The following is a 26,477-nucleotide window of genomic DNA, read 5'->3' as shown; positions in this document are numbered from 1 at the left end:
CAGCAGCAAGAACTGGAAAAGACCATTCGTGGCTCTAAGCAGCCACTTCCAAGAGCAGTTTTGGAGAAGCACACATTTTGTGCAGGATTCATTTAATGTGGCAGTTCAGCTGGGGAAATCAGGAATGGGTTAGGTGCTTATTCATTTGCATGAATCATCACTTCTTATTTCCGTTTTTAGAGGATTTCCTCAAGACGCTTGTAATAGAAATACTTCCTCTGTCCCTTTCGTAAGTATCTAAATCTTTTTAAAAGCTAAATCAGTCTCTTGCCAGCATTACAACCCAGGAATGTTTATGTTAAGGACCTGAGAGCTATCTTCTTTATCTCTCTGTCACCAGGGGAGTTTAGGCTAGGTGTTAGGCACTTTCCTCTGAGCTATAAGTACGTGCTTGTCCTAGAGATAGGAGAAGTTGTCTTTCTCCTTTGGATAAAGGGTATTAACTAGCATGGACAACCACCGAGATGACCAGGTGAATTTAGGATGTACTCTGAAAGAATGTATGCCATTTTTATGGTGGTGTCAAGTCTATTCCCATGAGGCAAGTTCCCGTTTATCTTGAGAACCTGTATGCAACAGATTTTATCTGCTGAGCTATAAAAAAAAAAGGTGAGGTTGATTTCATTTGCACAAACATTAGTGGTTCACCTGTGGGTGCACAGCACAGTCTGGTTTAATGGTTATTCAACAGTAAAACCGTTTTCTTTCTCTCTACATTTGTGGAGAGGATTTTCTCGGTTGGCGAGAGATTTTTTATTTTTATTTTGTGTGTTCGTTAATTAATTAATTAATGAGACTGTGCTGCACAGCGTGCGGGATCTTAGTTCCCCAACCAGGAGTCAAACACGTGCCCCCTGCAGTGGAAACTAGGAGTCTTCACCACTGGACCACCAGGGAAGTCCATGGAGATTTTATTTTTACCTTTTCCCCTAGCAGCTTTTAAGGAACAGTTGGCCAAGAACACAGTTATATTATTTCACCCCCAGTGATAAATAGTGATAAATCATTACCCTTCTGATTCCATTTTTGAAAAATGATATTTTTACCTAACATAAACAGTATCCTCTTTAAGAGGTAAGATCCCAGGTATCTGTTTTCTGTTTTCGGTTTGTGTGTACGTTCTGATTTTCGTACAGTTTTTAATGCGTTGGTTGTGTAATCTAAACAGCTACAGTTTCTATTTTCTTTTCCTTCCGTGGGCAATATTAGTTTGTGTCATGGCTGGGCATTTATTGTATTCTAGGATTTGAATGAAAGTTGTAGCGTTTCAGTTAAGCGAACATGATACCCTCCTTCCCCTCTCCTGGTGGTGGGGGAATCTCAGATGTAACCCGAAATGTCCCAGGGCCGGGAAAGGACCAGGGAGCCTGGAGACCATCACACAGCCCCCACTTGAGGCCACACCTTTCCTTGATCCCTAACAGGAGTGAAGACAAATGGGCAATGGAGTCCCTGGTCCAGGCGGCACAGCCTCGCAGCACAGCAGCACTTGAGCGCCAGATGAGAAGGAGACATTTCATACGCTCACTATCTTGACGGCACGGAGACTTCTGGGAGGCTTCTGGAGTCCGGGTACTTGTCTCGTGCTCCTGGCGGGCTTTGGCAGGCGGACTTCGGGCGTCCGCCTGCGCAGGTGCGCCTCATGATTTGTGCGTGTTGGCGCACGCGCACCGTCGCCGCCCCGCCCTCGCTTCCTGTGCGTGCCCAGGTCGTCGCTGGCCGTCGTTCCCCCGTCTTGGCCTCTTGCGGGCGAGCATTTCGGGGGCCTGCGGGGCGGTACGCTGTCCGGGACGGCCGGCAGCCCGCGGGAGCGGGCTGTGTGGGCGAGGGTTCGCGTGGGCCGGGCGGAGGCTGGAACTGTGACCTCCGAGCTCGACCGCGGAGCCCGCGTTTGGGCCGGAGTGGCCGGGCGGCCGGCAGCGGTGCAGTGCCCGACCATGTGCAGCGCGGGGCCAAGCGAGGTCCCGGGAGGGACGTGGGCCCAGAGCCGGCTTCTCTGGCCCAGTGGTCTCGGGAGGCGGAGCGGAGGGACCCCGAGAGAGGAGCGCGCCCGAGGAGCAGCCCCCGGACCGGAGCCTCGGGAGCCCGGGGCCGGTGAGCGAGTCCCGACGGGGTAGGTGTTGCGTCTGCAGGCCTGTAGTTGGTTGTGGAGCCTGCGGCCCTTGAAGAGCAGGGCTTGGGGTAGTCCGCCCCGGGCCCCGCGGTAGAGCCACCTGGAGGGTTTGACCGCTTCCCGGAGGTGGAGGGGCCGGGCTGGAGGACAGGGCTGGCTGCTCCGGATGGGGCTCCCCTGGGACTTGTGAGCTCCGGGTGTCCTGGGGGAGCAGGGTCCACAGGCTCGGCCGGGACGTGCCGCGTCTTCCCCTCCGTCCAACCCCGATCCTCCTCCTCCTCCTCCCCCTCCTGTCGCCGTCTCGGCATCTCGCACGTGTGTCTCAAGGCGCGTCAGCACCTTGGTTGTCTACTGTAAGCGTCCGCCGCCCCCCTGGGTTGTGCCCTGTGGAGTCGCCCAGTGTAATCGGTGCAGGATGAGTCTGCAGGGCTTCTGTCCTGCTGCCTCGGGTGAGGAAGGAAGCGATGGGGCCTGAGAAGGGAGATGACTTGTCCTAGACCCTCACCGGGTGTGCACGTGGGGTCGCTCACAGGACTCCAAACTCCTAGGGCAGGTGTTCTGTCCACTTAAAGTCAGCTTTAATAAAAGATGTTTTCGAGCGTCGCACTTAAGTTTGTAAAGTTTGTACAAATCATTGCAAGACTGAAACGCACCTGAGTGTGTCCCTTTATTCTGGGTATCCTGTGGATGTTCTGACCTAAGTTGTTAACAGACTGAGAAGAGATAAACTATAAGCGTTTTTTAATTTCATATTTAATGACGGAGGTTTATTTTAATAGGATTCAATGTACATTCGCTACGGAAAAATAAAGTATCCCCTCAGGTACCAGAGTCACGTGGGAGTTACAGACCTGAGGGTGGTTGCTCCCTCCTTATTCTCACAGGCCCTTCTGAAGGTGACAGGACGGGTCTCCCACAGGTGTCTCTTGTGGAGCGCGGGGCGGGTGCTCGTGCACCCCGAGCCGCTTCAGTCGTAGCTTCACTGCCTGCGTTTTCCTTCTCCAGGTCCGCCTCCACTGTCACAGTCCTGCACGTTGTTCCAAGAGCAGCGGAAAATGAGTCAGCCTCTGGTGAGTTTGCTGTTTACGTATTTACCTGCTGCTGTTCTTTTGTGATAACACCTTGGGAGGCGCATAGTTCAAAAGTTAAAATGGGAAAGTAGGAGTAGGTAAAAGATGTGGTTAGACAAAGCGTAGAGGAGCAGGTCAGCACCAAGTGTTTCTGGCAAGTTCTACGTGTAGATCCCAGGATCCTCTTAGAGCCACAGTACAAGGCTCGTGTTCTTGACATTTGTGGCAGAACACCATCCCTTGCTTGACTTATATGGTCCTGCCAAATCACTTTTGTTCTCGAGCGTTAAAAGGTTTCCCTGAGGATCCCGCTGTAGGCCACGAGCCTTCCTGAGAGACAGCCCCTAACGTGTTGACGTTGGTGCCTTCCTTGTGCTTCCTGTAAGCCGAGAGCGTGCTGTCCAGGGAGCACTGAGTGCATATAAGTTGTCTGTTCAGTAGAACACCGTTGTCACATAGGTACATTGTTTTCAGTGCTCAGTCGAGGGATGCAATGAGGATCATCTGGAAGAACAGCCTTGTCACCCTTCCAGTAAACTGCGCTCTTTGTCTCTTACAATCTCAGAGGGTCGCGCTACACACCATGCAGTGAGGTCTCTGGCAAAGATTCTTGTTTCCCAGCTGAATTGTATCGTGCAGCCTGCGGTCTTGGTTCTGCCCCTCCACGGAACCTGATCCGGTTGAGGTGACTTGGCATCCAGCATACAAAGCAGTGGAGATTTGCCAGTCGTCACCTCAGACCACTGTCGCCTTGCCACCTGCAGAGTCTGCGCTGTTGGTTTCTGTGACAGATCACCTCTTGCTGTCTTCCTGACTGACTCTGTCTTCCGCCCTCTGTGTGTGTTGTCGTTTCTCCCTTGGTCCATGACTCTCCACCCCGTCTGATCTCACCCTCTGGTGCTTTTCACCTCCAGCTCTGTCAGTTCTCCCACCTGGACCAGACAGATGCCTCTGTCCAGCCACTTGCCAGCATCTCTATGGAGTTTGTCCAAAGGGCACCTCGGATGACTAGATCCAGTAGATCCAGAAATGATTATTTACAGCTCCCCTGCCCCTTGCCTTGTCCTGTTGTCTCTGGCGGCTCATCGTTGCATCATCCAGCCTGTCACCTGCCCAGAAAAATGAGTTCATTCTAAAGTCCTTCTCCATCCTCTGTTACCACGTTGTAGTGTGAGGCTTGTTAATGTCGTATTCTGAATGGTTTTTATTCGTTCTCCTTCATCCCATACTTGCTACCATTAAAAACAGCTTATCTGTTCATTTCTGTAGTTACAGAAACTTCTTTTCTGTGCCGCTACCTCTTTCCTCCAGCAGCTCAAGTGTATTCTCCACGCTGAGTATTTCTCCTAAAATATTAATCACAGCGTTTTGTCTGCATGTGGGAAGCACTTTAGAGGTTCCCTGGGTGACTGGACAAACGAGGTTGCCGTTCCGCGGAGCCAATAACCATCTAGCCCAGCACTGGGGGGAGGTCCTAACTCGCCGATGATGTGTTTGGATGGATCTGTGGGGTAAAATCCTGATCGGAGAGGCTTAAGGGAGAGGAGTGGGAGAACTGGGTTTGTTCTGGTCCCAACTTTTTCAAGACATTTTGCTGTGACGGGGAAAATAGCAACTGGACAGTAGCTGGGGTAGGAGCTGAGGTCCGGGGAGGATGTTGTGTTGTGTTGTGTTGTGTTGTGATGGGAGAAATAACAGTGGGAATGATCCAGTAGATGCGTGTGGGGGAGGGGAGAGCTGCTCCCGTGGTCCTGGAGTGGGGAGGGGATGGCTGAGCAGGGTTGCAGGTGGGGAAGCCCTCCGATGGCTTCTGTGTTCTCAGAGAAGCAGCTCCTCAGCTGAGGGTGAGGGTGAGGTTGGGGGGTTGAGGGGAGAGCAGAGCTCTGGGGCCCAGCTCCATCGTGACCATCAGCACACACAGTGCATCCAGCTGGGAAGACTGTACTTGCCTTCCCTGCCTGAAAAGCCATCTCCTTTCTTAAATGTGGGAGTAATTACTCTTTGGGGAGCCTGTGTAATTACACGGGTGCTGCTCAGCTCAAAGCGAATTGAGTGCCAGTTCTGGCCACGGACATTTTCTTCTCTGCTGATGGAAGGGTCCCCAGAGGAAGTGTCCTGCTTGCCTGGCTCTTGGCCTCGAGGACCCTTCACACCATCTAGTGTTGTGTCTTTTATCTTTGACATAAGCATCAAATGTCTTCAGTTTCTGCATGTGATCTTAAGAAGCAATTCTCTGCTTCCAGGAGCTTCTGTGCTCCTCGGGAAAGGCACTTCACAGACATAATTACAGGAGAGCTCGGGAATCCTGCCCGTCGATACATAGGGAACTCCAGAGTGCTGACAAAGCAGAGCCTGCTTTTATTTATTTATTTATTCATTCATTTTAATTTTTTATTTGTTTAGTATTTAACTTATTCAGTTTCGGCTGCGTTGGGTCTCTGTTGTTGCGCGCGGGCTTTGTTCTCTAGTTGCGGCGAGCGGGGGCTACTCTTCGTGGCAGTGCGCGGGCTTCTCATTGCGGTGGCTTCTCTTATTGTGGAGCACAGCTTCTAGGCATGCGGGCCTCAGTAGTTGCGGGTCGTGGGCTCAGTAGTTGTGGCACGCAGGCTCTAGAGCGCGGGCTCAGTAGTTGTGGTGCACGGGCTTAGTTGCTCCGCAGCATGTGGCATCTTACCGGACCAGTGTTCGAACCCGTGTGCCCACCATTGGCAGGCGGATTGTTAACCAGTGTGCGACCAGGGAAGTCCGAGAGCCTGGTTTTAAATGCATTGTCAGAGCACGTGGCTCAGTGACTCGGGGAAGGGGGACGGCCCTCAAGTGCCCAGGACTTGGGTAGCTGCAGAGGTTGGCGAGGCTCTCAGAGCAGCGTGAGGTGGACTGGATGAGGCTCCTGAGGTGCTGGTAAGGACCTCCTTCCTTAGGATGTGGGCCTCCCGTCAGGAAGAGCGGGACGTGAAGGCAGGCAGACCCTGAGTTTGACTGAAGAGCCTCCCCTCTGTGCTGGTTTTGGTTTCTTCCTGTGCAGAAACTGAAACCTTGTAATTGGGACAGTGAGTCATCTGATCAAAAGATGTCATGTGTAGAGACTGTGGACGGCATGAAACGCGGGGTGGGGTGCGGTGGGTCAAGTCAGGGGGACTCTGGGCTCCAGCGCGATGCCCGACAGGAAGGGGCGAGGCCGCGGCGTGTTCCCGCTCATCCTAGGCCCCGGTAAGCAGTATGGATGTTCCCTTGGGGTTTTTCTGAATCGTGAATGAGGTTGAGAGTATTGTCACGTGCTTAGAGCCGTTTCTTCTTTTTAATTGGTGGACAGTCTTTAGCGCAGCTTTAGGGTTACAGGAGACTCAGAATCGAGCAGACAGCGCTTTCCTATACCCGTCCCTCTGGGTTCCCTCCCTTGGTAACGTCTGTGGCCTGTGTGGCGCGTCATCTCAGTGATGGATCGGCATTGACACCTAATTCTCCCCTGGAGTCTGTAGTTTATATCAAGGCTCACTCTCTGTGTCCTACTGTTCAGGTTTGGACAGGTGTGATGACCTGCAGCCACCACTGCAGTGCCACCCAGAACCATTTCACTGCCTGAAACATCCCTGGGGGCCACCTTCCCTACCAGTGCCCTACCAGAACATCCTACCAGTGCCCCCAAGCCCCCGACAGCTGCTGGTCTTGTTACTGTCTGTGTATTTTTGCCCTTTCGAGAATGTCACGTAGTTGGAGTCCTTCATTCTGTGGTCTTTTCAGACTGGTGTCTTTCTGTTTTTGTATGAAGGGCCTGTTCATGTCCACTGCCCGTCTTACTGCCCCAATGCTTTCCTGTGTTTTTTTTTTTTTTTCTGTGTGCGCGCCTCTCACTGTTGTCTCCTCTCCTGCTTCGGAGCTCAGGCTCCGGACGTGCAGGCTCAGCAGCCATGGCTCAAGGGCCCAGCCGATCCGCGGCATGTGGGATCCTCCCGGTCCGGGGCACGAACCCATGTCCCCTGCATCGTTTGGCACTGGAAGGCTTCCAGAAGCCTCCCCCTTCCATTGCAGCTGAGGAAGCAGCTCCTCAGCTGAAGGTGTGGGTGAGGTTGGGGGTTTGAGAATAGGCAGTTGGAAGAACTCCTCAGTCTGGAAGACACGATGTGGGAGGGAATCTGAGTAGCTCATGTAACGTGTGTATAGATTATTCACTAAATCTTGAGTTAGCTCTTAAGATTGAGAAGAAGCAGCATTAGGGAATAATAAGCGAGCTGTCCTCCACATCCTAAGACACGGTACCAACTGAGACTATAAATCTGCAGGTCCAGATTCATTCACAGATGGTAGGCTGCTGGGAAGCTGTTAGCCAGAGTTGGGGGTTAGGGAGCAAATCCCCAACTTAGATTCTGTAGAGGGTAACAACCTGCCTCTCTCATGCAGGGGGAGATGGAATTCTCAGCTCCATGCCTCAGGACTCTGGTCCATTATCATGGCTGTTGTAATCTGTTTCTGAAGTGGTCTTTTCTACAACACTTAAAAAGTGACTGCATTATCCTGAACATTTTTATCAAGTAACAAATCAGCTGATATAAATGCATAAAGTTGGCTGAAAGCAGGCCAGGATTTCAAAGCCCCTTCGGCATGTCTAGGTTGGGCACACGTCATGGAGCCTAAGAGTTTATTTAGATGGGGAATCTTAAAAAGCTGCGACTAAAAGTGACCATGAAATCATCAAACTTTTAAGTTTGAAAAAGGCTCATTCTTTTTCATATGTAAAAAAACATTAAGTGAGTCATTACAAGAGCTTTTTAAAAAGCCTCCTGTCAAGAGAGTGACAGATACAGAACTTTAAACCCATGCCTCTGGGGCCAGTGCTCTTTCTGTCATAAAATGTTTCTCCCTAACATTTGATGAATCAAAACACACACACACACACACACACACACACACACACACACACACACACACACACACACACACACACACACACACACACACACACACACACACACACACACACACACACACACACACACACACACACACACACACACACACACACACACACACTTAAGACCCAGTGTTCACTCTTCAACTTGCTTTCAACCATATGGAAACTTTATGGATTGAGTCTTTCAGATATTATTTCAGAGCAGATAAGCCAAACGCTATTTCTCTCACCTGGCTCCAAGCACTGTTTAGTCTTCTCCAACTGGGTGTAATTATTCACTAGGGATCTCACCTATTGTTCAACACTCAAACTTGTGATGGCCATGCTGTGGACTCCATTGTCTTGAGAGGAAAGTTTAGACACCAAAACATTTGGGTGGGTGAAAGGAACACAGGAGAGGAGACTAGAGGAAAGGTATCGGTAAATATGTAGTGAGTTGTTGCTCTTCTACCTTGATTATGCCTGACTGGCTATTTTTATTAACATGAGCTTGTGCTACATGCTTGATGCATGACACACGCAGACTCCCTTAACTTAGAACATAATTGTGGCACATGTATCTCCAGCTACAAATATAGATACCAAAGAGCCTAAGGAGCTCTGAGAGTCACATACCTTCATTTATTTTTTTTGACTTTTTCTTTTTTTGTGAGAATTGAATAGAAATAAAAGCTAAAAAGTATCCCTTATTCACCTAGCAATTTCTTCTCATCTTCCTTTTCTCAGGTAACATCTCTAGGAATCCTCCCATACCCAGGAAAAGATAGTTTCTCCTGCTCTTTACAATCAAAACCCCCTGGGCAACCCTTTCTCATACCTTTTATAGTAGGGTGTTGAATTGTGGATTTACTTGTCTGAATCTTCTTGAACCTGTGAGAAATTGAGTGCAGGGGCTGAATCTTCCAACAGTGTATCTTCCAGTGCCAAGCACGAAAGAGTCAACTAACATGTAGCTTTAAAAAAAAGTACCTTGTACATATTGTAAGTGTTCAATACATTTGTACATCAAATACGTGAAATAATCAAGGCTGAGAAATATGATAGGAAAAAATTAATATTAAGGAGGATTTATAAATGAGTAGAAAGGGGATTTTAGGGAAGAAATCATGATTTAAGATTATTGGTATTTTTGAACCTGGTATATGTTGCGGATTGCTATAGAAGAAAAGGCAGTTCAGTACTTTGAAAATGTGTGAAGTCTATATTCATTAGTTCATCAGCTAAAATAAGGTGGTATGCCCATAGCTGCTCATCTTTCAAAAATTTTCATAAATGTCAACTTGTTGAAAATATTTTTGAAACTAATTTTTCTTTACCTTTTAAATTCTCTTGGAATTAAACATGGTGATTTACCACTAAGACCTTCAAGATGTATTAATTTATTTAGGCCACCATAATAAATTTGAGAGAGTCTTTGTACAGAGATGCATTTTAAAAAACACAGTTAATCACCCAAAAGTAATTTATAAAGGAATTCAAATTTTAACCATTACTCATAAAAAAAGGTGAAAAAAGGAATTAAATTCATAAAAAGTTGAACATTCTTAAATCTTCATCCCCCTACTCAATTTTCTTGTAGTTCACAGTGCTGCAGAATTCCTAATGCAGAAATCCTCAATTATATGCAGCACTTTTTGGCTTTTCCCTTTTCTTTACAAACCCTCCATTATTTTCTTTTTCTTTTTTTTAAATATCTTTTTCGGAGTATAATTGCTTTACAATGGTGTGTTAGTTTCTGCTGTATAACAGAGTGAATCAGCTGTATGTATACATATATCCCCATATCCCCTCCCTCTTGCGTCTCCCTCCCACCCTCCCTATCCCAGCCCTCCAGGCGGTCACCAAGCACCGAGCTGATCTCCCTGTGCTATGCGGCCGCTTCCCACTAGCTCTCTATTATTCTGTATTTGGTAGTGTATATATGTCCATGCTACTCTCTCACAGCGTCCCAGCCTAACCTTCCCCCTTCCTTGTGTCCTCAAGTCCATTCTCCACATCTGTGTGTTTATTCCTGTCCTGCTCCTTGGTTTATCGGAACCTTTCTCTTTTTTTTTAGATTCCATATATATGTGTTAGCATACAGTATTTGTTTTTCTCTTTCTGACTTCCTTCACTCTGTATGACAGACTCTAGGTCCATCCACCTCACTACAAATAACTCAATTTCGTTTCTTTCTATGGCTGAGTAATATTCCATTGTATATATGTGCCACATCTTCTTTATCCATTCATCTGTTGATGGACACTTAGGTTGCTTCCATGTCGTGGCTATTGTAAATACAGCTGCAATGAACATTGTGGTCCATGACTCTTTTTGAATTATGGCTTTCTCAGTGTATATGCCCAGTAGTGAGATTGCTGGGTGGTATGGTAGTTCTCTTTTTTAGTTTTTTAAGGAACCTCCATACTGTTCTCCATAGTGGCTATACCAATTTACAGTCCCACCAACAGTGTAGGAGGGTTCCCTTTTCTCCACACCCTCTCCAGCATTTATTGTCTGTAGATTTTTTGATGATGGCCATTCTGACCGGTGTGAGGTGATACCTCATTGTAGCTTTGATTTGCATTTCTCTAATGATTAGTGATGCTGAGCATCGTTTCATGTGTTTGTTGGCAATCTGTATGTCTTCTTTGGAGAAATGTCTATTTAGGCCTTACGCCCATTTTTGGATTGGTTTGTTTGTTTTTTTGATATTGAGCTGTGTGAGCTGCTTGCAAATTTTAGAGATTAATCCTTTGTCAGTTGCTTCATTTGCACATATTTTCTCCCATTCTGAGGGTTGTTTTTTCATCTTGTTTATGGTTTCCATTGCTGTGCAAAAGCCCCATAGCAGTATTGTGAGTGTCACTGAAGCAGACTTGGGTCCACTTATCCACGTGCAATAAACCCAATCTACTGACACTGGGTTGTGGTGAAATAAAGTGCCGTGTTTTATTGTAAGGCACCATACAAAGAGTCCGGGACAGCTAGTACTCAAAAAGCCTCATTTTCCTGATGGGTTTCAGCAAAGTGTTTTTAAAGGCAAGGTGAGGGAGGGGAGTCCCAGGGTATGTGATCAGCTTGTGCACAGTTCTCTGTTTGGTTGATGGTGAGGTTTCAGGACAGTGTCACAGGGGTTAACGTCATCAATTCTTTGGCTCCAGTAGGCCTGGGGGCTATGTGCTCATGGTCATTAAGTAGTTAACCTTCCATTTGGTGGGAGTTTTAGCATCTGTAAAGCAGGAAATGTGCATAAAATACTGTTATCTCTGTACTTCAGAGAGGAGCTAAAGTAGAGGATATGGGGGAGGGGTCTATCCTAGGAAGGCCCCATAGGGTCCTCCTCTGTTATATGAGCCCTGATGTTCTTTCCAAAATCCTCTTAAAGTTGAAGACAGACAGATTGGGTTTCCATTTTTTTGCTACCAAAAGCATCCTAACTTATACACTTGGCATAAAAATACTCTACTAATTTGGTACCTGCTCAGAGGTCTTGCTCAGGGCTGTACACAACTCCAGCTTGTGTCATTCACATTGACATTATTATGAATGGTACCCACTGGAGTTGTGCAGTCCCCAACTTTCATAGTTGTAAAAGGCTGTGCTGCTTTGTATCTGCTCATCTTTCCAGCTCCCCTTCAGTTGTCTTACATATGTGAGCTACAGTTGAGTCAGTTCCAACTACTTTTGCTCTCCAGAGGAACCATGGTATTACTTGGGGTTTTTGTGATCACTTTGTTCCCAATGCCAAATACAGATTCTTCACAGTTTGTTCATCTGACAGAGTCGTGTTTATTCTTTGATGGTCTTCTCAGATATCACCTTTACTCTAAAACTTTTCTGGTCACATCATTTTCCTGCCATAGACCCTAGGCACTCATAGTAAATGACTTTATCAAATGTAAACATAGCACTTTGTGTACATTTCTATCAATGCATCTCATGATGTTTTTTTATGTTAGTCTTCTGTACTGACCTATGTGCTTTTTGAGCAAACAGATTTTTCTAATTGTGGCCTAGTAGAGGAAACCCTAGCACACAGCAGATGCTTAAAGGACTCTCTCTTTGTGGACTGTTTAATGTATTCATTAACACTCATAATTCACTGAATGAACCAAATCATTTAATATTTACAGTTTTCCACAGCAAGATCTTTTTCGACCCACCGCCTAGAGTAATGAAAATAAAAACAAAAATAAATAAATGGGACCTAATGAAACTTAGAAGCTTTTGCACAGCAAAGGAAACCATAAACAAAATGAAAAGACAACCCTCAGAATGGGAGAAAATATTTTCAAACAAAGCAACTGACAAGGGATTAATCTCCAAAATACACAAACAGCTCATTCAGCTCAATATCAAAAAGACAAACAACCCAATCAAAAAATGGGTGGAAGACCTAAATAGACATTTCTCCAAAGAAGACATACAGGTGGCCAAGAAACACATGAAAAGATGCTCAACATCACTAATCATTAGAGAAATGCAAATCAAAATGACAGTGAAGTATCACCTCATACCAGTCAGAATGGCCATCATCAAAAAATCTACAGACAATAAATGCTGGAGAGGGTGTGGAGAAAAGGGTACCCTCCAACACTGTTGGTGAAACTGTAAATTGGTACAGCCACTATGGAGAACAGTATGGAGATTCCTTAAAAAACTAAAGATAGAGCTACCATATGACCTAGCAATCCCACTCCTAGGCATATATCCAAAGAAAACCATAATTCGAAAGGATGAATGCACCCCAATGTTCACTGCAGCACTATTTATAATAGCCAGCACGTGGAAGGAACCTAAATGTCCATCAACAGAAGAATGGATAAAGAAGATGTGGTACATATATACAATGGAATATTCCTCAGCCATAAAAAGGAATGAAATAGTGCCATTTGCAGAGATGTGGTTGGAGCTAGAGATTGTCATACAGAGTGAAGTAAGTCAGACAGAGAAAGACAAATATTGTACAGTACCATTTATGTGTGGAATCTAGAAAAATGGTAGAGATGAACTTACTTGCAAAGCAGAAATAGAGTCACAGATGTAGAGAACAACCTTACGGTTACCAAGGGGGGAAGGGGTGGGTGGGATGAATTGGGAGATTGGGACTGACATATATAACTACTATGTATAAAATAGGTAACTAATGAGAACCTACTGTATATCACAGGGAACTCTACTCAGTGCTCTGTGGTGACCTAAATGGGAAGGAAATCTAAAAAAGAGCAGATATATGTATATGTATGACTGATTCACTTTGCTGTACAGCAAGAAATTAACACAACATTGTAAAAGAACTATACTCCAATAAAAATCAAATAAAAATTTTAGAGTTTTCAATCTCCCATTACCACATATATCCATCCAGCTGCAGCAATATTTACTTCTTCTATCAGTTGCCAATGTCAACTAAAAAAACCCAAACAATAGCAGCGTAGTAAGGAGAAACTTTACTCAAAAGGGTAAGTGCGAGGAGGGGCCTATTGCAATTGGGGGAGGAGAACTATCGTATTAGGGAGAATGCTGTGACCCTAAGATCTGCAAGCCTCTCAGTGGTTAATCAAAAGGGGTTTTTCTTCTCTTGAGAGGAAGTAACAAGGGTATTAAGGGTAGGGTGTGGGCAAATGGGATAAAAGAGTAGCTTGAGTGGATGGTAGATCAGAGAATATTTTACCCTGAGGTCAGCCTGTTCTTAGGAGAGATTATCTGTTGACTCAGTCTGACAGTGAGTCCGAGTTCTGGAGCCTGGAGGAAGGAGTGAAACTTTACAGTTTGATTAATAAGCAGTTTGTTCCAATTGATTAGTAGGAATAAACACTTCAGATGATAATTTATGAGACAAAAAAATGGCAATTTGGAATATCTTTGTCTGGCATTGCCATAGGTAAACAAGAGGAGGCATCTGTGGTGGTTCTTAGGAATAAGCTGTTTTCCACAACACAAAGGGCAGAGGGATATCTTAACTTTTGCTGTTTTCCAGGATTCGAGGGCTCAGGTAAAATTCCACATTGTCACTAATAATAGTTTTCAGTATCGAAGGACACAATTAGACTATATAAAACTTTATTTTCTTTTCCAGTGGTCGTCACACAGCCAAGCAAATGTATCCACTTGTTAAATTTAATTACCTTTTATCTTAGAGAGTTCCCCCAAATTAAATAGGTCGGAAATTTTTATAAAGAATCAAATATTGCTTTCCTGTCTGAAAAGTGTGGACTGAGTATCAGAGACTTATCAGATTCCTTTCAAGCTAAAGTCACCTTCATTCACTTGATAAGACTGTAGAGGGCACAGTTGGACTGAAACAAAGCTTGAGTGAAAGAGTGTGAGAACTTCATTACACCCAGCTAATACCCACCTGTGTGCTGTCAGTGATTCATATCTGCCTTTCAGAGCAAAGGTCTTTTAAAAAATCTTTTTGAAAGAGGGTTTTCTTATTTGTCACTTTACTTTCTTTTTAATTAATCCTGACAACATTTCATGTGAGAAAGTGTGTTTGAAGAGATAGAATTATAAATGAGTCCAGCATTATTGTTATAGTCCCTGTATTAAAATGTTACTGTAAGCTAAGGCAAGGAAGTCAAAGATAGTAGATTAAGAGAAAACTGCTGGGGAAATGAGCAAGCATTATTAAAAACAAGTGACAGGTTTGTATTACTCTATTGGAAGGAGCATATAGTAGTGGAAAGACTAAGGAATTAGTTGGGCTATCCGTAAGCTATTTGAAGCACAGCTTTTCCAAAGCTAAGTAAAGTTTTCTCTAGTCATCAGCTAATTTGTGGTTTCAAAATCCTGTAGTGTTCTTGATGCAGTTACCACCAAAATGAAGCATGCCCTTCTTCCTAATGGTCTACTCCTCCCCTTCCTTGTACTATATGTGCAAAACAAATGACATATACGAACTCTTTATGTTCTCTTTTCACCCTGCTTTCATTCCACATTGCACCAAGATTTCATTTTCCACATCAGTAATGGCTTTATAATTTCCAAATTCAAAGGTTTTTCTTCTGTCTCATTTACCTTAAAATCTCAATTGCCTTTGATTTTTTGCTCCTCACAGATGACTCTTATCTTTTTGCTGGAATTGTGTTGACTATGTACTACCTGTTACTCTTTTCACATATTTAGCAAATCAGTTTGTTAGTTTGAGTGCTTCTTTTTGATTTTTCCCATTCCATTATTTTGGGAATTCACCATACTTCTGTATTTTGTGTGCTGGTTCTCCTCTATCAGACTATTGATTGAATTTTATGTCTCCAGCTAAAACCTGCCATTGGATTGGCTATTACCTCAGTGGGAAATGGCTATGGTATCCATGTAATGTACTCTCACTAAAGCCCCAACTTTGTATTGCTAATTGCCTTCTAAATATTCATAAATGGATGTCTTGCTGTTCCTTGAAAGATAGCTATTCAAAATCATTTTTCTCTCCAAACCTAGTCCCTCTTTCTGATTTTCTCATTCTTCTATCTCTGCCATAGCCTTTAGATAGAAAAAAATTTGACTGTTTTTTGAACTAACACTCTGTAGGCTCCTTGCTATCCTCCTAGGCCAGGTCTTTGGGCCAAGGTAACTAGTGTCTGGATCCATTAGAAAGTCCAAGGGGGCAGAATTTTCTTTATGCTTTGTTCATTAATGTAGCCTAATCACAAAGGATGATAACTAGCTCAATTAATATTCATTAATAAATGAATGAGCCCAAATACCCAAAGTTAGGTTCTCCTATTATTTATTTTACATTAATTACCACATGAATATTTTTAATACCACTTTTGTATTGCTGCTTTTCTGATCAGAAACTTCATTGAGTCTATTTTGTCTCTTTTTTTCTGACTTTTAAGATTGTCCATTTTTCTATTCTAAGGAGGTCCTAAGAAAGTGAATTAATGTTGTGGGTAAGAGTGAACGTACTGGAGTTAAACAGCCTGAGTTTGATTATTGTTGTTTCATTTACTAACTGGGACAGGTATTTAATTTTTCTGTGCCTCGGTTTCTACGTCTTTAAAATTGAGATAATGATCAGTGGATTGATGTTAGGATGAAATAAGTTAGTGTGTCTTAAGCACTCAAACAGTGCCTGGTATTTAATGAATGCTCAATATGCATTATTATTATTATTATTATTATAAACCTCTACATTTGAAAAGCGTCTGTACAGTCAGTGACATCCAGATGTTTAATAGAACATATCCCATCTTTCAAAGAAAATTTTACATGTAATCCCAATAACTTTATGAAATACAAAATAAGTGTGGCTTTGATTATTTGTACCCTCCGCTCTTTCATAAACTCATAAATGTCCTTGACAAAATCCCCAAACTCCAAGAACTACAATTTAAAAACCCCTGGTCTCAGTAACTTTTTTTCTTTTTTTTTAATATTTATTTTTTTGGCTGCACTGGGTCTTAGTTGTGGCATGCAGACTTCTTAGTTGTGGCATGCGGAATCTTAGTTGCAGAATGTGGACTCTTAGTTGCAGCATGCATGCGGGATCTAGTTCCCTGACCAGGGATCAAACCCGGGCCCCCTGCATTGGGAGCACAGGGTCTTACCCAGTGGACCACCAGAGAAGTCCCTGGTCTCAGTAACTTTTGATGTAAGTATTTACTGATTGACTAAGTCATGTTGAAAACCATTAGATTGTAGAAAGAGCAGGCATTTTAATAATACATCTATTATATTGCCTGTCTCAAGTGAGGGTATTGTAAGACAAGGAAGTTACATTTGAAAATATTATGTAACACAGACAATTTATATCTATTTTAGTAAATTTAGATCAAAGGAATAAACTTTTTTTTTATAATAAATGAGGGGTAAGTTTGAATTACAAATCATACTTAAGGAATCAAAGTGTTGTGTTATTATAATTGTCATATATAGAATAAATTATTTGCCCTTTGAGCATTTGGAGATGACTTAAAACATTATTTGTTTCTGAACTAAACCTAAAAGATGTAAAAAGCATTTTCTAAATGATAGTATTGATATTAACAGTACTTATCCTTTTACTTTCAACTCTGTAAGCTTAGTAAAACTTCAGTCTTTATTGATATCCCCATATCTAAAAGATATTTATCTCTACTGCTTAACTGGAAATTTTTGAGAAAAAATTAATTGATGTTATTAAAAGAAAGGTGTCATCTAAAATTATACTGTCTTATTTTTAGAAAGAATTTGCTGAGTGATCCAATGAACATCTGACTAAGAGTCATGTACTCTTAAAGGGGTTGAGAACAGGTTCATGAGATATTTGAGTCCCTTCATTTTACAAATGAGAAAAATATGAGCCTGCTTAGCTAAGGAATTTACCAAAGATAGATGATTGCATATTAAATATTAAGAAGTATTAAAATCTCTGTTCTCAATCCAGTACTCTTTCCACCATTTGGAAAATTAATCATACAGTCTCAAACATCAAAATATTTTTTCCTGTATCCAAAAGAGAACAGAATGTCATGTTTTAGAATCCAGATGTCATATCAACTTAAAAAGCAACATAAAAAACAATTGTAAAGTAAAACTTTGGATTAAGCAGATGATGACTGCTTGATTGGTAGTGGCTTATACTGGAATATAAAGTAAATCAGTAAGCAGAAATACTGCAGTCATCTGTTTTTCTGAATGTCAATCAACAGAGCTGTTCTAAGAAGGATTGAGAAATAGCAAAAGGCTGGTCTTTCTCCAATCTGTGGTTGTCTTTATTGAACTCATTTTCTTTTTTCCTTGCCCTTTTTGGTGCCTCTTATCTCTGTTCTCTCCTTCTCCTACCAAAACTTCTAGGAAACTTGTATCAAACTTGTACTGAAATGTAAATGGCTTACAAGCCTTAAGGTGCTGCCTCTCCCAGGGAAGTGTGAGGAGTGAGATTGAAGAGGGGCAAAGAAAGGTAAAGTTATAGAATGTATATCTAAATATGAAATTTTAAGCATCAATGAGGAAGAGAATAGCAGTTTTAAATTGTAGGAGGACACACTTCCCAGTGATTTTAAAACCATTGTTAATCTCCCCAAAGAAATAAAAACCAAACAGACAAACAAATATGCAACAAATATAACAGCCAAACACAAAAACAAAAATAAAAAACCCCAAATTAATGGGACTTGACTATGTTGAAACTGAGATTAATATGTGGAGTATTGATTTCTCTAATAAGTTGAGTCCCTCAGTCCATGAACATGGTATATCCCTTTATCTAGGTATTCTTTAATTTTTCTCAGTACTGCTTCATAATTTTGCATATAGAAGTCTTCGTATCTCTCATTAGATTTATTTTTATGTGTTTCACTTTTTAGATATTACCATCAAGAGCATCGTTTTCTGAATATCCTATTTGCTGTTGGTCTGTACAAATACAATTGATTTTTTAAACTATTGACCTTGGATTCAGCAACCTTGTTAAATTATCTTATTCAAATGGCTTACCTGTAGAATTTGTTTCAAATACCATAAGGATTAAAAGATCAATTCTCTAAAACAATGTAATAAATCTAAGATTTCATACAAACGGTAATGTTTTTAAAAATTCATACAGCAAAACTTGACAGGAAAAGAAGAATAAATATGTAAATCCACAATCATCGTGGGAGATTTTAACACAACTCCCTCAGTAGTAGGTAGAACAACCAGCCAAAAGTCCATGGAAGATTTTTAACACAAATATCAAACTTGATCAATTTGAAATATATAAAACGCTCTATGCAACAATGATGGAAATCACACTTTTCACAAGTATATATAGACTATATTACAAAATTACTTATATGGTTGTACATAAAGCAAGTCTCAACATATTTCAAAGACTGAAATACAATAAAATATGCTTTCTGACCATTGAGATGTTGAGTTAGAAATCAGTAACAAAAATTATTTTAAAATAGATCCAAATGTTCAGGAATTAAGCATTTTACTTTAATAATCCACAAAGAAGAAATCACAATTAGCATAAGAAAAGCAAAATTTTAGCTATACTCCCATGGTTTATTACATATGTGTGTACTCTAACACCATCACAGTTTCCCCCACAAGCATATGCACTAACAGAGTTTGTATCCTATCTATCTAGTTTCCTTTAGGGTCTGATAAGGCCAGTTGAAGATGCTTACTAAATGCTAATTGGGTGTATCGGCAGAACTCTTGGTTTTAAGCAACATGATATGACTTAGATAACTTTAAGAAAATGAATTTATTACAGTGATACAGAGTAGCTCACAGAATGGTTTGGAGAGTCAGAGAACCGTGGGTCTAAACGATCAGCCAGGAGAAATGTCTAAACTTATTTCATGGTCTGATGTGGTGAAGACGAGATTGCCGCTACTGCTGGATTACTTGATTACTCTGCAGATTGTAATGCTGAGCTCACAAACACAGAATTTAGATGCTGCTGGAAAGAGGGTATTGCTTCCACTAGGGTTCTTTTGTGTGACCAGTATAGACTCTACAATTACTGTTTTCCACTCACTCACTGGCAGCTTTTAATTGCAAATCTGGGGCATATGCATCCAACTGATAGAATTCCGTTTTTGTGCTAATGCCCTAGTTTCAAAGGAGGCTGAGAAAACAAGTACTTGAGATGTTTAGCTTCTATGGTGAAAGGTGGATTTGCCTCATAAAGTGGGAGATTCCTAAATCATAGGGAATGGACAAGGTTCATGCAATTTATCTATGACTTTCAGGCAGACATGGGTCTTGCCAAGACACTTTGGATAGTCTATTTACTGATCTGTAGGTTCTCTGAGCATGATGTCATTAAAATAGAGGATAAGTGTGATGTCAGAAGGTCAAGGTCTCTATGAACTAAGCTGTGATGTAGAATGAAAAAGTTGAGACAATACAGTGAAATTAATACTGCTGCCTTGTGATTTGCAAGCAAATTGTTCTGATGTTCTCAGCTTTTTAGAGTAAAGGAATAAAAGCATGTGCCTAATCAATAACTACTGATTACTTAGAAAGCAAAGCAGGTCCCTTAGAACCTTACTGATTTGTTCTAGTGAAGAGACCACATATAGAACAATGGTCTCAATTTGCTGTCTCTAGCTGATCAAATTTATAACAATCTTCTGTTTTACTCCTGAATACTCTGACTTCTACACTAGACAAATTGAAATTTTAAAAGGGAATATGATAGAAATCACCAACCCTGAATTTGTAAAATCTTCAGTAGTGAAACTAATCACTGTGATTCTCTTAGGGATTTAATCATGCTTTTGACATATTATTATAATAAATAGAGGAAGCTCTTGGGGCTTTTATTGAGCTCTTCCTAATAAAAATATTATTCCCTGAGACATGCAGCCAAGATGGTGATTCTGCTTGTGGCTGAGTGTACTACTTTAATGATATACTAAGAAACTAGTGAAATATTTATGGAATTTTGGGGCATCCTAGTAGTCCTACTGGGAGGCAGACTTAAGTCAAACTGCCACTTATCATTTCATCTTCATGTCTCCACCCTGACTAGTGGAGAATAGTGGTATCGAAGGTACCAAGAATCAATACAGGGAAGGGTAAAGAGGTTGGGATGGGAAAAATTGACTTCCATTTTCTAGGTAACTCTTCTTGGCTAAGTCATTACATGTCTCCAATCATGGCGAAAAAAATGTTACTATATGTCGTAAAATTGACTTCTCTTTAGAAAGATGGCAAGTGAGGGTTGGAGAGTCCTTTCTTTATTGGAATCTACCATTATATCCTCATCCCACTACAAAGAAGTCCAGTTCTTTTTCAGTCAGTGCCCCATTCCAAGATGCCAATTAAACTCTCATAATAAAGCAGTCATCAGAATTAAATGTTTAGTGTTATTCTATCTCAACCTGTGGATGCAAGAAGTAAGACTTTTATCACATTCACAGAAAGTTAATGATATTTGGCATTATCTTGAGCTGGGAATTTAAGACTGGAATATTACTTTCTTATTACATTGATTTATCCTGTTGTCTTTATTTTTAATTTATTTTATTAATTTATGAAAAGAAATTTTATTGTGGTAAGAAAACAATATGTGATCTACTCTCACATTTTTAAGTGTATAATACAGCCCCTGGCAACTATCATTCTATTCTTTGTTTCTGCGAGTTTGACTATTTTAGATATCTCATGTAAGTGGAATCATGCAGTATTTGTTCTTCTGTGACTGGCATATTTCACTTAGCATAACATCTTCAGATATATCTATGTTACTGCACATGGCAGATTTTCCTTCATTTTTAAGGCTGGACAATATTCTATTGTATGTATATATCACATTTTAAAAATGTATTCATCCATCAATGGATATTTACGTTTTGTCCATATCTTGGCTATCATGAATAATGCTACAGTGAGCATGGTAGTGCAGAAATATCTTTTAGATCTTGATTTCAAATCTTTAGACTATCTACAGAGAAGTGGCATTGCTGGGTCACGTGATAATTCTATTTTTAAGGTTTTTAAGACCCTCCATACTATTTCATAGCAACTGTACCATTTTACATTCTTACCAACAGTACCCAGTAGTTCCAATTTCTCCACATCCTTACCAATACTTTACTTTATTTATTTTTATAATAGGCATCCTAACAGGTTCAGGATGATACCTCATTGTGTGTTTTCTTTTGTTGTTTTTTGGGGGTTGTTTTGGTCTGTGCTGTGTGGCATGTGGGATCTTAGTTCCCTGACCAGGGATTGAACCTGCACCCTCAGCAGTGAAAGCACAGAGTCTTAACCACTGGACCACCAGGGAATTCCCTCATTGTGGTTTTGATTTACATTTTCCTGATGGTTAGTGATGTTGAGCACCTTTTCATATATCTGTTGACCATTTATATATCTTCTTTGGCAAAATGTCTGTTCAAGCCCATCATTGCCCATTTTTAAATTGGGTTATTTGGGGGGTTTTTTGCTATTAAGTCATAGGAGTTTCTTATAAATTTTGAATATTAAGCCCTTATCTGATACAGGGTTTGCAAGTATTTTCTTCTCTTCCATAGGCTGCCTTTTCATTTTGTTGATTGTTTCCTTTGCTGTTCAGAAGGTTTTTAGTTTGATGTAGTTCTACTTGCCCATTTTTGCTTTGTTGCCTGTGCTTTTGGTGTCATATAGTTAGGACATCATTGCCAAAATTAGTGTCAAGGATCTTTTCCCCTATGTTTTCTTCTAGGAGTTTTACAGTTTCAGATCTTATGTTTAAGTCTTTAATCCATTTAGAGTTGATTTTTGTGTATGATACAAGAGTCCAGTTTCATTCTTTTGCATGTGGATATCCAATTTCACCAACACCATTTGTCAGTTCTGAGAAAGAACAAAGTTGGAGGCATAAGAGTTTCTGATTTCAAAAAATATATTACAAACCTACAGTACTCAAAACAGCATGGTACTGGCAAAAAGACAGACGAATGGAACAGAATAGAGAGACTAGAAATAAACATATGCATATACAGCCAACTGATCTTTGACAAAGGAGCTAAGAATACAATTGGGAAAGGATGCTCTCCCAGTGCCCTTAGAAGTAACCATGACACCCTACAGATTTGGAATATTCAGGGCCTCCATACTTTTTTAAAAGATAAATTTATTTATTTATTTTTGGCTCCATGGGGTCTTCGTTGCTGTGCACGGACGGGCTTTCTCTAGTTGTGGCGAGTGAGGGCTACTCTTCATTGCAGTGTGCGGGCTTCTCATTGCGGTGGCTTCTCTTGTTGCAGAGCACAGGCTCTAGGCTCATAGGCTTCAGTAGTTGTGGCACACAGGCTCAGTAGTTGTGGCTCGTGGGCTTAGTTGCTTCCCGGACCAGGGCTCAAACCCGTGTCCCTTGCACTGTCAGGTGGATTCCTAATGACTGCACCACCAGGGAAGTCCCAGGACCTTCATCCTTTTACATGTGAGTTACTACTTGATTTTCCCTAGTCAGGTCACTAGTAGGCTTTAAGTTCCAGGAGACTCTAAGGTTAATTTTTCTCAATTTGTTTCTTATTGCCAACTAGGGATTTACTGTCTTCAGTGCCAACCAGGCTAGATAACTGATGGCAGTTTCCCCTATATCCTCAATGATCTGTTGTCTCTGATCTCTCCTGGTATCAATTTTTATGTTAGAGCAATAGATGACTTACTCTGGGTTAATTAAGTAGAAAATAAACTACTAAAAAGATATTGGACAGTTTATGGAATCTCTAAATAAAAGATTCAAGAACCAGCATTGGTGTTTGGAAGTTTAAACTTATGCCTAGGAATCATGCTGTAGAATTGGTCCAGGGAACAACCTAGTGCAAGAGTCACTGGGCAGAGACACTTCAGCTAGAACTACAAATATCAATGATAGGGGATGCTAAATACAGTAATATGAATCACTGATACATTTGTTCTGGATACTGAAAACTGTGTGTGCTTTCCACTTCCAGAATATATTCTAAGCAGTCTTTTCTTCTTGTCAGTAGCTTCTAGTCCAGTCTCCAGAATGGATATAACTGATTGTCAGAGCTAAGGTCATATGCTAGCCTATGGCCCTAAAGGTTACTCAGAGATTAAGTAGCTGGCATTTTCAATCTCAATAACGAGAGACAGATTCTTCCTCATAAGATGGGGATTTCCATAACTTATATATGGGTTCATACACTGGACAAAAACGAAGAGTAGAACTCTCCATTAGAGTTTATTCATGAATAAATACCACATAAGTCATAATTTTCTTTACAATAATATTTTGGAAACAAGAATAAGGAAGTTTTATATATATATATATATATATATATATATACACACACACACACACACACACATATATATACACAGACACACACACACACACATACACACATATGTATATATGGGTGTGTGTGTTTATAAATTCTGACTTTATATAAAGTAGGCCTTTGTTTTTTACTGTTACTGTTCTGAATGCAGAATGGGGATTCTTTTAGTTACAAAGAGGAAAATGAAAACTTTTTTCTGAACTAAACTACATGAAGTGTGAACATGAAGATTAACATCGTCTCTGAGGCAGGAACCTCAAAATTATACTCCTTCTCAATCAATGTTATTGTCAGTTCTTAGTTTTATTAATTATTAAAGGAAAATATATATCCAAGACATTACTGCAAATAAATATTTTAGAATATGTCTGGCTTTTCCTGTACAGTGAAAACATTTTTATAATATGAAATGTAAGAACAGATATTTTTCCAACGTAAGTTCTCGTTGCACATTCTCACATATTATAACCATATGTAATTACTGTTAAGTGAAAAGCCTGAATTAGATGAGTAAATTGTTAGAGCCAGTGGTAAGAAAATTATTATATATATTTTTAGCACAGTATTTAAATTTTATATTTAAGAAACTTTTGAGGGACTTTTCATCTAGCTAGTAAGTGAGTTAATTAAAAACAGAGGAACGTTGTGAAGAGTGACACCATGGTGTTTTTAGAATCAGAGGGGTATGAATTCCAATTATTCAATGATAATTTTTGAGATCCTACCACAGCCAGGTACATGGCTTTTACATTTTCTCTAGGAATTTCATTTTCATCATCTAAACAATAGATATAAAACATTTAACTAATGAAGTTTTTGAGAGCAGAACAAATCTTCAAGGCAAGACACAAAAAGGTGAAAACCTTTCCAAGTAACTTGACTATGTTCCAGAGCAAAACTCAATAATATTTATAGAAATACAAAAATATTCATCACTACTACAAGGCAAAATTAATAAGTTATGGCATCCAACCAAAGATTACCAGGCATACAAAGGGTCAGGGAAAGATGAACTATAATAAGAATAATCACTTGAGAGTGACCCAAAACTGGCACAGATGTTAGAATGAGAAGATAAGGAAGTCAAAATAGCTTTTATAATTGTACCACCCATGTTAAAAAAAGTTATGTCGAAATATAGAAGATATAAAAAAGAACCCAATTTAACTTCTAGAGATGAAAGCTACAGTTATTGAGATCAAAACAAAGCAAACAAATCATTTGATAGGTTTTGTGTGTTTGAAACTTTGTTGTTTGAAAATTTGTTTCATTTGTTCTACCAGTTAGACCTGGTAGAAGAAACAGTGTTTCTGGGTAAGAGATGATAAAAATACCAGTCCTCCAGTTAGTTCACTGTCACTCTCAGAGAGCTTAAAAGAGAACTCAGTGTGGTTGAACAGTAGCCCAGAGAATAAGTTGGAGGGGGTTATTGCTGGAAGTGACAAAAGTAAGACACGGCTTCCACTTTGGGGTGTCTTCTGTTGTAAAAGAGGCAAGAATGAGGATGAACCATAAACTCTTCCCATGCTGAAGCCACAGAGTGAACCCATCCCATGTTATTAGAGGCCACTGATAGCAGAGGCAGAAGACCAGGATCATAACTGCTAATGGGCAGCTAATTGTGCTTGTAGTCAGAGGAGGGTCTCCCTCTTTTCCCCTTTTTCTTTTTAATTCTAAACTCAGGGTTATAATTAAACAAAACAGGAATTTAGAGAAGAGCATGTGGGAAGCTTTTTGGCTATTTGGAGTTGTTGCTTTGAACAAATATCCCCCCAATAAAAATAATAACATAATAATAGTAGTACATGAAATGTCCATATATTGACTTAAATGAATTCTTTAAAATTAGATGTAGTTTTTGGTCTAGACTGCAAAAGCATTAAATTTCCCTTGTAGCAGTTACTGAAAAAAAAATAAACATTTAAATTTCTTTACTTCATCAAGATTGAATTTCTCAATCAAACCACATATGATTAACCTGGTTTTCCAATGTATCTTTTATAACAGACACATAATCTGATAATAAACATGGCATTGCTTTCTAAATTATTTTTAATGACATACATGATAGAACATGAGAGGATCTTGGCCCATTTAGCAACCCCCATACTTTTATTTTAATGGAACATATAGTTTAGGTAGAAAATATAGCCTAGTGGATTTAAAAAAAATTATCTTTGGAAATGAAAAATAATGGGACTGAAAGATTAAGTATAAATTAGAGACTATAAGGATTTGATTTATTTGAAGTACAGAGTCCTTAAATTGTGCTTCTGGTTAATAAACTGGCTTTAGACATTGGACAAAGGTCTGTAATTTCTTCTACTACAGTCTGGTATTTCAAGAGCTACCAAGAAAACACTGCTGAATGGCTTTAGGTCTCAGAAGTTAAGACACAAGAGAAGTCAGATATCACCACTATGGTGGTAAATTCCCTCTATGCAAAACAATTTAAAAAAATTCCACTTCTCTCATTAGAATACCACAGTGCAGAACTTGCGTGGTGGCGCAGTGGTTAAGAATCCGCCTGCCAAGGCAGGGGACATGGGTGCGAGCCCTGGTCCAGGAAGATCCCACATGCCCAGAGCAACTAAGCCAGTGTGCCATAACTACTGAGCCTGCATGGCACAACTACTGAAGCCCACGTGTCTAGAGCCCGTGCTCCACAACAAGCGAAGACA

At 40.9% G+C, this 26,477-nt stretch overlaps 1 protein-coding gene across 1 annotated transcript in view; it reads left to right on the top strand.

Moving 5' to 3' along the window:
- Nucleotides 1-26,477, top strand: part of LOC308610876 (uncharacterized protein) — a gene marked incomplete at its 5' end in the record, with an annotated part of 114,920 nt that overhangs the window by 34,259 nt on the left and 54,184 nt on the right. The window contains one exon of the mRNA XM_081259876.1: nucleotides 3,119-3,183. The remainder of the gene's footprint in view (nucleotides 1-3,118; nucleotides 3,184-26,477) is intronic.

Source organism: Mesoplodon bidens (genome assembly GCF_964165515.1).
Source record: "Mesoplodon bidens genome assembly, contig: HAP1_SCAFFOLD_451, whole genome shotgun sequence".
Classification (NCBI taxonomy): domain Eukaryota; kingdom Metazoa; phylum Chordata; class Mammalia; order Artiodactyla; family Ziphiidae; genus Mesoplodon; species Mesoplodon bidens.
The sequence above is the reverse complement of the archived record's forward strand: the minus strand, read 5'-3'. Positions and strand labels throughout refer to the sequence as shown.